The sequence below is a fragment of the Gavia stellata genome, chromosome 2 (genome assembly GCF_030936135.1).
Source record: "Gavia stellata isolate bGavSte3 chromosome 2, bGavSte3.hap2, whole genome shotgun sequence".
NCBI lineage: Eukaryota > Metazoa > Chordata > Aves > Gaviiformes > Gaviidae > Gavia > Gavia stellata.
This window is the reverse complement of record NC_082595.1, coordinates 90,826,852-90,838,833: the sequence shown is the minus strand read 5'-3', so window position 1 is coordinate 90,838,833 and position 11,982 is coordinate 90,826,852.

Genomic DNA, 11,982 nt, shown 5'->3' with positions numbered 1-11,982 from the left:
CATAGGTATAGTATCAAAGTAGTTGAAGTAAGAAATTGCTTAGCTTGTTTTAGAAATTACTCTGGAGTCTGCTGTGTCAGTGGGAAGACACGCTGACTTTAAGGGTCTCCAACCAGATTTTTTATTGTACAAAACCTTTTCTCTTTCCTTACTATGCATCTGCAGTTGACTTCAGACAGCAAACCTGAATCAGGACATTTAGGAAGACAGAACCATGCTTCTTTGACACCTGTGAGCTAAAGTGCAATAGCTGAGTGTATATGTAAACCAAGAAAACATTTCTTTTTACCTTGAATTGCCGTAAGTTAGATGAAACACTTAGATTAAAATGTGCTTATTGGCTTCCATTAAAATTTTTGATAAATCAGAAAGCCTGATTCTGTTCTCATACTACCATAAGCAAGACAACATAAGTTGACTAACACAACTATTACTTACGGGGCCTTCACCTGTGTAAGCAAAAGCTAAGTAAAGGTCAGTATTTTTTTTTCTTCAGAATGCTTTCTTTTTTATTTCCCGAATGCTCATGTTTATCCAAATAATGTTACTGTTATATCAGATACAGCTTCTGCTGTCGAGATAAAGACAGTTACTGATAGCACTAGTAATTTAGCTTGGTTTTATGCAATTCCATTAAACAGTGGTTGTATCACAGGCATAGCTAGACGGGAAAGAAGCATACTATGGACAGACATTTTAATTATGAGTAGTGTGCTAGTTTTGGCTGGGGTAGAGTTAACTTTCTTCATAGTAGCTAGTATGGGGCTATGTTTTGGATTTGTGCTGGAAACAGTGTTGATAAAGCAGGGATGTTTTCATTATTGCTGAGCAGTGCTTACACAGAGTCAAGGCCTTTTCTGCTCCTCACACCACCCCACCAGTGAGTGGGCTGGGGGTGCACAAGGAGTTGGGAGGGGACACAGCCGGGACAGCTGACCACAACTGACCAAAGGGATATTCCACACCATATGATGTCATGCTCAGCATATAAAGCTGGGGGAAGAAGAAGGAGGGGAGGGACGTTCGGAGTTATGGCATTAGTCTTCCCAAGTAACCATTACGCACGATGGAGCCCTGCTTTCCTGGAGATGGCTGAACACCTGCCTGCTGATGGGAAGTGGTGAATGAATTCCTTGTTTTGCTTTGCTTGCATGCATGGCTTTTGCTTTACCTATTAAACTGCCTTTATCTCAACCCATGAGTTTTTTCACTTTTACTCTTCTGATTCTCTTCCTCATCATGCTGAAGGGGGAGTGAGTGACCAGCTGTGTGGTGCTTAGCTGCTGGCTGGGGTTAAACCACGACAGTCCTTTTTGGCACCCAAGGTGGGGCTCAAAGTGTTTGAGATAACGACAGGAATGTCCTAGATTGAATTTGATTGGAATGTGCTAGATTGAATTTACAGCTGTTACAGCTGTTTAGCTATTAATTGGCAGGCTCCTCTGCTTGCCATGGGGTTTGCTTGCCTTACTGTCTATTAGAGTCTAGTGCTCATTAGTGGCTGCTTTTTGCTTTCGCTGCTTGCTGTACTGCTGTACTGCTTATCATCTTGCTCTGCTGTGCCTGCGAACATGTTGATAACAGCAATGGCCATGCGCCTGGGCTGGCAGATGGCCCGGGCATCGCTGCTGTCTCTGCTGCTGTACTGGACAGGCTGGAACTCCAGTGTGAACTCGAGTCAAAGGGACTGTGACCTGTGGATGAGTCCACGTGGGAGCAGGACACCCCAAAGCGTCTGTGGCCTTGAACAGGTCCACACCAGAACAGGTGCATCTTGAAGTGACTGTGGCCGTGGTTATGTCTGTGCCACAGCAGGTGTACCTCTGAAGGGATTGTGGTCCAAGGATAAGTCCATGCTGGAGAAGGTACTCCTTGAAGCATCTGTGGCTGTGGATACATCCACGCTGCAGCAGGTATACCTTGAAGCATCAGTGGCTGTGCATGAAGTCATGCTGGAGCACCTCGAAGCATGTGGCCATGGATAAGCCCACGACAGAGCAGGTACACCCCTGGAGGGTCAGTTATGGGTAAGGCCATGTTGGAGCAGGTTTACTTCTGAAGGGACTGTGGCTGTGGGTAAGGCCACGCTGGAGCAGGTATATCTCTGAAGGCATTGTGGCCCATGGAGAAGGCCATGCTGGAACAGATGCACCTCAAAGTGACTGTGGCTGTGGATAAGTCTATGCCACAGCAGGTATACCCCTGAAGAGACTGTGGCTCATAGATAAGGCTCCACTTGGAGCAGGTACAACCTTAAGGGACTGCAGTCTGTGGACAAGTCCAAGCCAGAGCAGGGGCAAGGGGAGGAGTTCACTGCAATGTTAAACCCGATGGTCTGGTCCAAGGGGACCAGGGGTGGAGACTGTAATGGAAATACCTTTAAACTGTTGTAACCTGGGATTTGAATTGCATGTTATGGGAATTACTATACCAGGAACCCCTTGTTGCTAGCCAGGCTAGGAGCAATGGGAGGAGTTCACTGCAATATTAAAATAAACCCTATGACCTGGCCCAAAGCGACCAGGAGTGGAGACTGCAATGGAAATACCTTTAAATTGTTGTAACCCATGATTTGAGTTGCATGTTATAGGAATTATTATAGCAGGTACCACCTGAAGCAATGGAGGACAAGCAGTGTCCAACAAGCAGTGCAAGTGCAGCAGAGACCCGACCTGAGCTGGCTGTGGTGCCCAATAACTCCATGCAACACACCACCTCTCCTGTCCTGAGTGACCACCATAACAGATGGAGCCCAAAGTCATAGACTAAATGAACTCAATGGACATTTGTGGACATTTTAAAGACATTTTACAGGGGTGGTCCATAGAGTAAGGGAATGATATCTGTGAATTCTATCAAAGGAATTGTACTCTTCTGATTCTCTCCCTCATCCCGCCGAAGGGGGAGTGAGCAAGCGGCTGTGTGGTGCTTAGCTGCCGGCTGGGGTTAAACCACGACAAGCAGATATATAAAAGAAGGTCTGTAGGGAATTTCATTCTGTTTTTCAGACCACTTCTCCAAGGTAATTTTTAACTCTTAGCATATCTTTCCACATTCTTAGAGATCCTGCCAGTTTCCTACCATCTACCAATTTACCATGCATACACTCTGTTCCATATTCCAGCTCACTAAAGAGATCATGTTAGTTCCAGATTTTTCCACCAGAAAGTTAAATTTACAAATTATAATTTCTTGTTTCTATTTTTTCTTTTTTAAAACAGACACTGTATTTGCCCTTTTGCAGTTCTGCTGTACTTCTCCAGTCCTCCACATGTTTTCTATATGTATTTTTAAGCTTGCTTACTGTCTAAGTAACCCAATTTATCAGGTCCGGCCAAACTGATGAACATCTAATGTACCTAAATACTCTCTAGCTATCTTTCTCTTTCTCTGGAAACACCTGTTTTTCTCTGTCTGTTTTCCTGTGGAAACCTACACTTTGTGGCTAGCAGTTCTGTTAGCCATCTCCTTTAGCTGAGCATTTTAGGAAATGCCAATGCATATCACTTTGTAGAACAGCCGACTAACAGTTTAATATTTTTCTTAGCCTTCTTGGTACCTCTGGTAGTGTTCAATCAGTTCCCTCTAGTCAGACTCAACTACATCAATATAGCCCCCTTCATATACTGATTAAGCTTCTCTTTAAAATTAATTAGATTTCTTTGCTCCAATTCTTCCTATGGGAAAAGCTAAGAGAAAGAGTGAGCAAAAGGAGAGAGAATCTCTCTCCTATAACAGTTAGATATCTCCTCATTTATAGATTAATTTTATATCTATTTTAATTATTACAACATTGTCTTCAGTTTTGATCCATTTTCTCCTCTCCTGTATGTCCCTAGCTTTTGCTGCAGCAATCACTTTCTCTTATGAACATATTTGAAACCACTGATCTAAAACAATTTATTGGTTGTAGGGATGCATATAAATATGGTGAAAACAGCTGGTAACTTATCAATACGGGAAGTCTTCTTCTGAAAATTGTTTTTTTCAGATTAAAGGTTTCAAGTAGAAGGTTAGAAAATCTCTCGCCATCCTTCACTAGCCTAAAAGCAATGAACCTCACTTTTATAAATAATTTCTTACCTATTTCTATAGCTTGAACTGCCATGAAATTCCACCCCATACAGAAAACTCCTAAACTAGTTCATTTCCTTTCTTATCTCTCTTTTATATAGGCAAAGCTCGTATTTTTTGAAAAGTGAAAATTTCTTTTCCAAAACTTAGTTTTGACCTCACATTTCCCCTCCCTGCGAATGAGTTGGTTGCAGTATCCAACCTGTCGTTGATCAAATAGTGTACCTTCTCGTGGTGTCCCAGTGCTTTCAATTAAAGATTTGTCTGAAGATATGATACATGGTGTTTTTCAGATTGTTTCTCTGGATTTTTTTAACTAAAATCATGTTTTTCACTGCAACACTGAAACTTCTTTTATTTCTCCCTTAACGTTATTTCCCAGCAAAATGTTACCCATTTTTTCCCTAGAATAATTACTAGTTTTCAAAATTCTTTGCCCTACACTCTATAGCATTTCTTTCAGCCAAAATAAATCTGATTTTACATTCAACAGCAAACTATGATGTAATAAAACATCTTTCATATTAAAATCCTACATCCAACACTGATTTGTGAATCTTTGCTGAAAATAATTACATCTTCGAATGTAATTGTTAATAACCTACTGTATATCTGTGAATTCATTTTCTCACGAAGTTCCTAAAAGATGTTTCTTTTCATAAAGGCTTTCCATTCCCCATGGTGTTTGGAGGGCAATTAGTCTGATGACATTACATGCATGAGGCAAGCAGATGCGGGCGGGCTCACAGATGGTGGCCAGGTTCAGCCAAGAGTCCGGATCATCAGGCAAGTGGTGAGGCAGGTCCACGGTCAAGCTGGGAGGTCAGTCTACAGGTCTAGGTCGGGGCCCAGCTCAGCAGGTTATACGGCCAGGCCAGGCTGGTTCCCCACAGCGCTGTCGGGAGCCTCTCTCCGCTGCCCCGGAGTGAAGGGGGCTGCCCTGGGCTGCACCACCTCTGAGCTGGCCCCGGGCCCCAGCAGCCAAGCCTCCAGGAAGGGGGATGCTCTCTTATGCATCTGTAGTTATCCTAAGACACTTAAATACTATCTTCTCATCATTTGGGGAGAGTAATAAACGTAATGAAGGAAGAGCAGCAGCATTACCTCTTGTTTTGGCAGTGCTTATAATAAAGATTTAGAAAAAAATGATGCCAACCACAAAATAAACTTCGGAAGAACTGTGTAATGCACTGGAAATCACACATTAAGTAATATTTAGGACAATGAGGCTTTTGTCCAAGCTTTACTTTTTAACAGGTTGGAAGCTTTCCTGAAAAATGAAACTATAAGCATCTGACTCCTTGGAAAAATGACAACTGCTTGGATTATGTGTTCTTTTCCAGTTTTGTCTTACCTATAAAATACTATGACTTCTGTCATAGCTTATTGTCATGAGCTCCATTCTGATGTCTAATGATTTTACTGCTGCTTCATCACTTTCCTGTTTTTTTTTGTTAGCATTAAATGTTGCTAAGTAACTGAATCAGGCTGCGGTATTATTTGGTATAACTATTCTATTCTTTAAAATATGTATAGAGATTACTCAGCAAAATGAAAATTACTCTCCCAAGGGAAAGAAGGCCATTTGCATCTACCACAACCCTCATTTTCAGACAATTTCTAAGAAAAATTGAAAGGGAAACCTAAAAAGTGATGCATATTTCCAAACCAGGTAGTTCAGGAGATATTAATATTGATGAAAAATTGCTTCACCTTCGCCATGAGGTTATCCTAAGCCACCCTAAATAACAGCATTTATTTTGCTTTTAATCATGTGTCTCAGCGCTTACAAGCAAAATAACTTAAAAGCAAAATAGCTTGGCTTTCCATCAGTGCAAGCTCATTTAGAGAATTCACCTTTGCTGTGGCTTACTATAGAAATCATAATTTAAGTAATTTTATAGAAAAGAAATGGGAAAGATGGAATTTGCCATTTTATTTAGCTCTCCTAATTTCATGTTAACATGGCAATGGTCTGGAGTGTCTCATCTGTACTACCCACATGGACCTACTATCAACAAGGGTAACCATCCAAATTGCAAACAGGAGACGATCTGGGTTTAATGCAATCTTCACTATACATCCCTCTGAAATAATCAAAACCAGTAACAGTCACACTGCAGACCAATTTGTTCAGTTTCCACTGCAAAGTTTTAAACTGTTTCAGTATTATACAAAACATAATAGAGAAGGTCCAGATGAGGACTGTGACACCAGAATAGAAAAATTCACATAGAACTTTATGAAGAATGTCTGAAGCAGAATAGTTTCAAACATTATTAAAATTCTCAAGAATAGTGCGAGTTGCTCAGTGTTGACTGGAATTGCCTTCAAAGTTTCCATATTCCATTATGCTATTGTTATGTTTCAACTTCCCCCAAAATGAGCAACGTATTTTCTGTTGTGTGTTTTTAACATGCACTACACATAAAAAATATTTTAAAATAAATTTCTCAGTCTTAGAACCTGAATCCCCCAGATGAATTTTTTATAGGTAGGAACTTGGACTCTCAACATAACTATTCTTTCCATGGGAAATACCTCTAAATTTGCTTGTTTGAAAATTTATCAGCTTTAGTTAAAAAAAAAAAAAAGGCAGATGGACAGAAATCATAAATACTAACTAGTAAAAAGACTTCTGTTAGGGAGTACAGAGAGCTAAAATAACACTTGCAATAGAGAGGATGGCTCAACACTAACTATGGGCAAAAATCACTTTATATCTGCTTGTTAGCACAAGATTCTTATACATTTGGAATGAAACCACATATACACAAAGTCTTATACCAAGTGGCGCTGTACTAAAAAAAAAAAAAAACCACAACAAAATACATTGTTGCAGCACCCTCTAATGTATAATTAATATAAATACTCTGAAGCCAACAGGTAAAATACTATAACACCTGGATATGAGTAGCAATGAATATTCAGGAAAGAGACTTGTCACGGAAAACCCAATTACTTGTGTACCTCAACTACTAATGACTTTATTAAATTTGCAGCACAAGTCAAAAAGCGAGACTGCCCAAGCTGGGAAGGCACGCTTGTCCTTGCCCTTCTAGAATCCATACCGTAAAAGGGAAAAAAGGTACAAGAAACACATCACTTTCTCTGCTTCCTCCTTCCATATTGCATCCTTCCTAAGGTGTGAGGTACTCACTCAGGGTACCATCCACCAGATGGGCTTCATAATTAAGGGAGTGTGGTGGGTTGAGCTCGGTGAGCTGCCACGTGCCCACCCAGCCGCTCTCTCACTCCCCCTCCTCAGCAGTCCAGATAAGGACAGGGAGATCACTCACCAATTACCATCACAGGTAAAACAGACTCAACTTGGGGAAGATTAATTTAATTTATTGTGAATTAAAAATAGTGGATTATTAAACTAGGATAGTGAGAAAGAAAAACAAAACTAAAAACACCTTCTCCCCAACCGCCTCTTCTTCCCAGACTCAACTCCACTCTTTCGCTCCTGACGCTTCTGCTGCCTCCTCTCCTCCCCAAGTGCTGCAGGGGGATGGGGAACAGGGGTTGCCGTCAGTTCATAACGCTTTGTCTCTGCCACTCCTTTCTCCTCACGCTGTTCCCCTGCTCCAGCATGTATCCAGGACGGGATACAGTCCTTCACAAACTGCTCCAACGTGGGTCCCTCCCACAAGGCTGCAGTTCTTCAAGAAGCTCGCTCCAGCTCACTCTCTGTCAGTGTTTTAGTGCTGCCTCGTCCCCAGGGGAACACAAGAGTACTACATCACGTTTTCTGAACTGCATCACTTTTGGATTAGATGTTTAGCTCGTGATGCTTTACGAGTCAAATCCCACCTGCCCTGAAAAATCAGCCCCACCTGACCCCTCAGGTAACTGTGTAGTCGTTCTATGTCCACGTGCCATAGGATACCTCAAGAGGCGGAGAGAAAATATAGAAGGAACTTAGAGAGAAAAGGATTTTTGCCACATTATGAAGGAATTTTCTAGATCTAGATCCAAAAGAGCACAAAAGACCCTTTCATGGGCTGGGCAAGGAGCGTTACAGGTTCCTGGCAGAGTACTGTGGTTCAGACATATTTATGACGGAATTATTCAGGCCAGTGAATGTGAGTATAACTGCAGGTAAACTCAACCGTCTTGCTAGCTGTGTTTAGTTGAAGGCTGCCCACAGCAGCCATGGATGTCAACAAGAATCTAGACGAGTTGAAGAAATGAGAGAGGGCGGTTAGCAAGGCTAAAACCATTATGACAGAGCGTGCTGCCCCACAAAAAGTTCCAGACCAGCATAAACCACCAGTATTGACTCACATCCTTTTCCAACGTGACGCTGGGAAACTCTTTGCAATCACAGTATTCTGCAATGTGACAATCAGGCTGGCAGACAGGGTGGCCTACAGCCTTTTACCGTGCAAAGGCAGCGCCTTTGCCACGGCTGTATTTGTGTCAGGACTACAGGGTCTTGAAAAAGACTAGGGTATAGCCTTTTTGTCTCTCTTCATGAGAAGAAATGAATCCTACCTCTAAGACAGGAGTTTAATTGCTAGAAGTGACATACTGAGAACATATTCAATCAATCCCAGGTCAAAAAGAACTACTCACGTAACTTTTTCAAGCCCAAAGACAGAAAAGAAGCCCTTCTAAGGCATCTGAGCCTATGCTGAATTCTGTGCTCTTATGGCACTGAGTTTATTTTGTAAGATCATAACCTCCAGTTTCATACGGGAAGAGCTGCAAAAGAATTAGTGAATGCTTCCAGGTAGGGACGAGTTGCAGCAATTGCAGTATGGTCAATCCCAAGCATTCAAATAATTAAAGGTCAACCCCTTGTTCTACAGTACGAAATATTTAAGAATGATTTAAATGCTTTAAAACACAATTTTAATTTTACTTTTAGCTCCTTTTCTTTTTTTCTGTCTTTCTCCACACTCATACAGGGGAAAATCATTGATTTTTAAGTGAAAGCTGAAACGTTCATACCATCATGTTCATAACTTGAAGCTTTATGAAACAAGGAGCTCCATGAGCTTGCGTTCCTACAGACTTGTTTCCCATTTCCCCCAAACTGCTCTTTTACAAAAATAAGCCCAGTGTAGTTCCAAGCCTCACGTAACACCTCTAAGCCACCAGAGACACCGTGCCTGTCCAGGGAGGATGTCCACAGGGACTGCGGCCGGCCACGCTACTGACTGACCCACACTCCCCAGCCACTCCCTGGCACCTGAGCTCCTCCTGCTCCCCCCGCGGCAGCCCTGGCCTGGCGTCTTCCTCCAGCTGCCTACTTTCATACAACCTGTGGGAACTTGAGCGTCTCTGGGGCAACCGCTTCTGCTTCCAACCCAGCTGCAACCAGCCAACGGGTCCGGAAACTGAAGCGAAGGACGGGCAGGCAGCACAATCTGCCCTTCCCCGAGGGCCCCACCGAGGCTAAAACACTCCCCGGCCGGCCACACGACGACACTGCCAGACTGCGCACGGATTTCTGCGCTTTCCTTGAGAAAATTCAGCCAGCGCCAGGCCCGCGGCGCCGCAGGGGCACGCGCCGCGCCGCGCCGGCGGCCGCTGCTCAGCCCGGCTCGCGACACACGCCCCGCCCCCAGCCGACCAAAACATTGACACGTGCGCCTCGCTCCCCCCTCACTTGGCGCGCCTGCCGCTGACGCCACCGTCCCCTTCCGCCAATGGAGAAGGGCGCTGCCGGGTAGCAACAAGCGCCGCGGCTGGCGGCCAATCAGCGGGGCGGGGGGCGTGGGGAGCGCAGCCCCATGTTACTTCCGTCAATAGCCCCGCGGCCCGCACCGAGCGCGCGAGGGGGTGTTGGGCCGGTTGGGTGCTGTGGGGAGTGTCGGTTACCGCTGTTGTGAGGTGAGTGAGGGGCGGCGGTACGGCCGGCGGCCGCGAGGGCCTAGGCGCGAGGGGCCGCGTGTGCAAGTGAGGCGGGGAAGGGTGTTGGGGCTGTGTATGTGAGGCCCACGGGCCCGGGGGTTTGGGGCTGAGTGTGGGCAGAATGGGCAGGCACGGCTTGAGGGTTTTGGGGCTGGGCCTTGGGGGGGTGTGGCGCTCGAGTAGTTTGGGATAAGGTGTTAGGGTCAGGGTGGGCAGATGGGTCTGGGGCTAGGAATGAGGGGCAGCACGGAGGGGGCGGGGGGGGTTGGTGTCTGGAGCCTGCCTGGAGGAGTGGGGTATTGGGATATCAGCAGGCTGCAAGAGGATGGGGGAACTGGGAGAAGCAAGGGCTCGGCAGCAGCAGACTGGAGGGAAGAAACCTCGGGTAGGCAGTTCAGTTGGAGAGGAGGAGCATTCGTGCCTGTTGGGAACTGAGAACTGCATGGCCTGGATGCACTGAAATTGTTGTATGGGGAAATAACAATCCGAATAGGAGGGGGCAAGAGAAAAGCTGAGGAGTTGTTGAATCATGGTCTTGCAGAAGTTTGAGACCTTATTTGACACAGTCGTTTGATGTTCTTATTTGTTTTTAGGGAAAAGTTAAATGCAATCAATGTCTTGTCTTAAACCGTTGTGGTTAGCTAACAACTACATTCCTTTTCCAGTCCTTTTTTGCTTTAAAGAACCCTGTCCCACTGCATTTTCCCCAATACCCAAGTCTGTGGAGCAAATCTTTTATTGCAGTGAAAGTTTTAACAAGTAAACAGCTGCTTGCTATTGCTGAAGGTATACTACAGAAAGTATGCTGGCACTTTTGAAAGTAAGCTCTGGTCTGGAAGCCACAGGGATACTTTAGTGCAATGCTGTACTGGTAAGCAAAGTCTGAATGGAGGCAGAACAAAAGCATTAATTTTGTTACCTGTCCAGGCGGTCGTTCTCTATGATCACTTTTCATATGAAAGAGATGCATAAGAGAGATATTTATGATACATTGCAGCTTCTTAAAATTTGGTCACTTCTGAACAAAAATCAAATCTACACTTCAATCTTACAGGAGTTGAGAAACAATGGGATTTTTTTTCTAGTTGCATATGCGCTGTTGCTAAAAGAATATTTTTACATTTCAGACTCCATGAGCTACAACTTTCGAGTATGAGTACAGATTATTTTGTGGAATTGCTACTGATGGATGCATTCTTAGCTAGTGCAATGGTGAAACTATGTCTTGGACTAAGAATATCTGTTTCTCTGGAAAAAAATTAGGTCAACATGTGCCAACCTCACAGAATTACTGACTTTTTGTAATCTTCCACAAATGTTTAAGTAATTTTAAAGAAGTTAAAGTAACCTGTAATTTTTCTAATGGATTTTTATTTTTTTTTCTTAAAAAGGTAATGTGCTGACTACATCATACATATGCAGAAATCATTCATGTCTCTGAGCTTTTTGTCTTAAATATGGTTTCCCAGGATTTCTGCAGCAGACATCAGCAGTCTTTGATGTGTGTGTGTGTGCACTTCTAATAATGTTGTTATTATTTTGAAAACACTTAATGTAATTTTTTTTAGGAGGGATGACAGAATATTTATTCTGTGTTGAAGCCTTGCAATGGAAGACCATCACTTTTCAGCTTGTAGAGATCTGGAAAGTAGTCTGCTTTAGAGCATGTAGCTATTGAAGCATGTCATTTTAAACTCCAGTACAGCTCCCTAGAAGGAAGTTGTAAGTAGCACTTACAGTGGTGGTCTGATACCTTGAAACCACAGGGTGTTTTTTTTCCCCAAAAGTTTAAGAATTTATAAAGCATACTAAGCATCCTATTCCATAAATTATGATTAGCTTTGGACTTCAGCTACTTCCATCCCCTTGAACAAAATACTCCATGTTTTCTTGTATTGTTTTCAGGAAGGTTTTTTGTCTTTAGCCTCATTTTTTTGTATCTTATCCTGTTAACTTCTAACAATACACACTCCCACCTTGCTGCAAGTGCATGGTCTCAGTTTTTTCACTTCCTTTTCCCAACAATTCTTTATCAATGTTTAT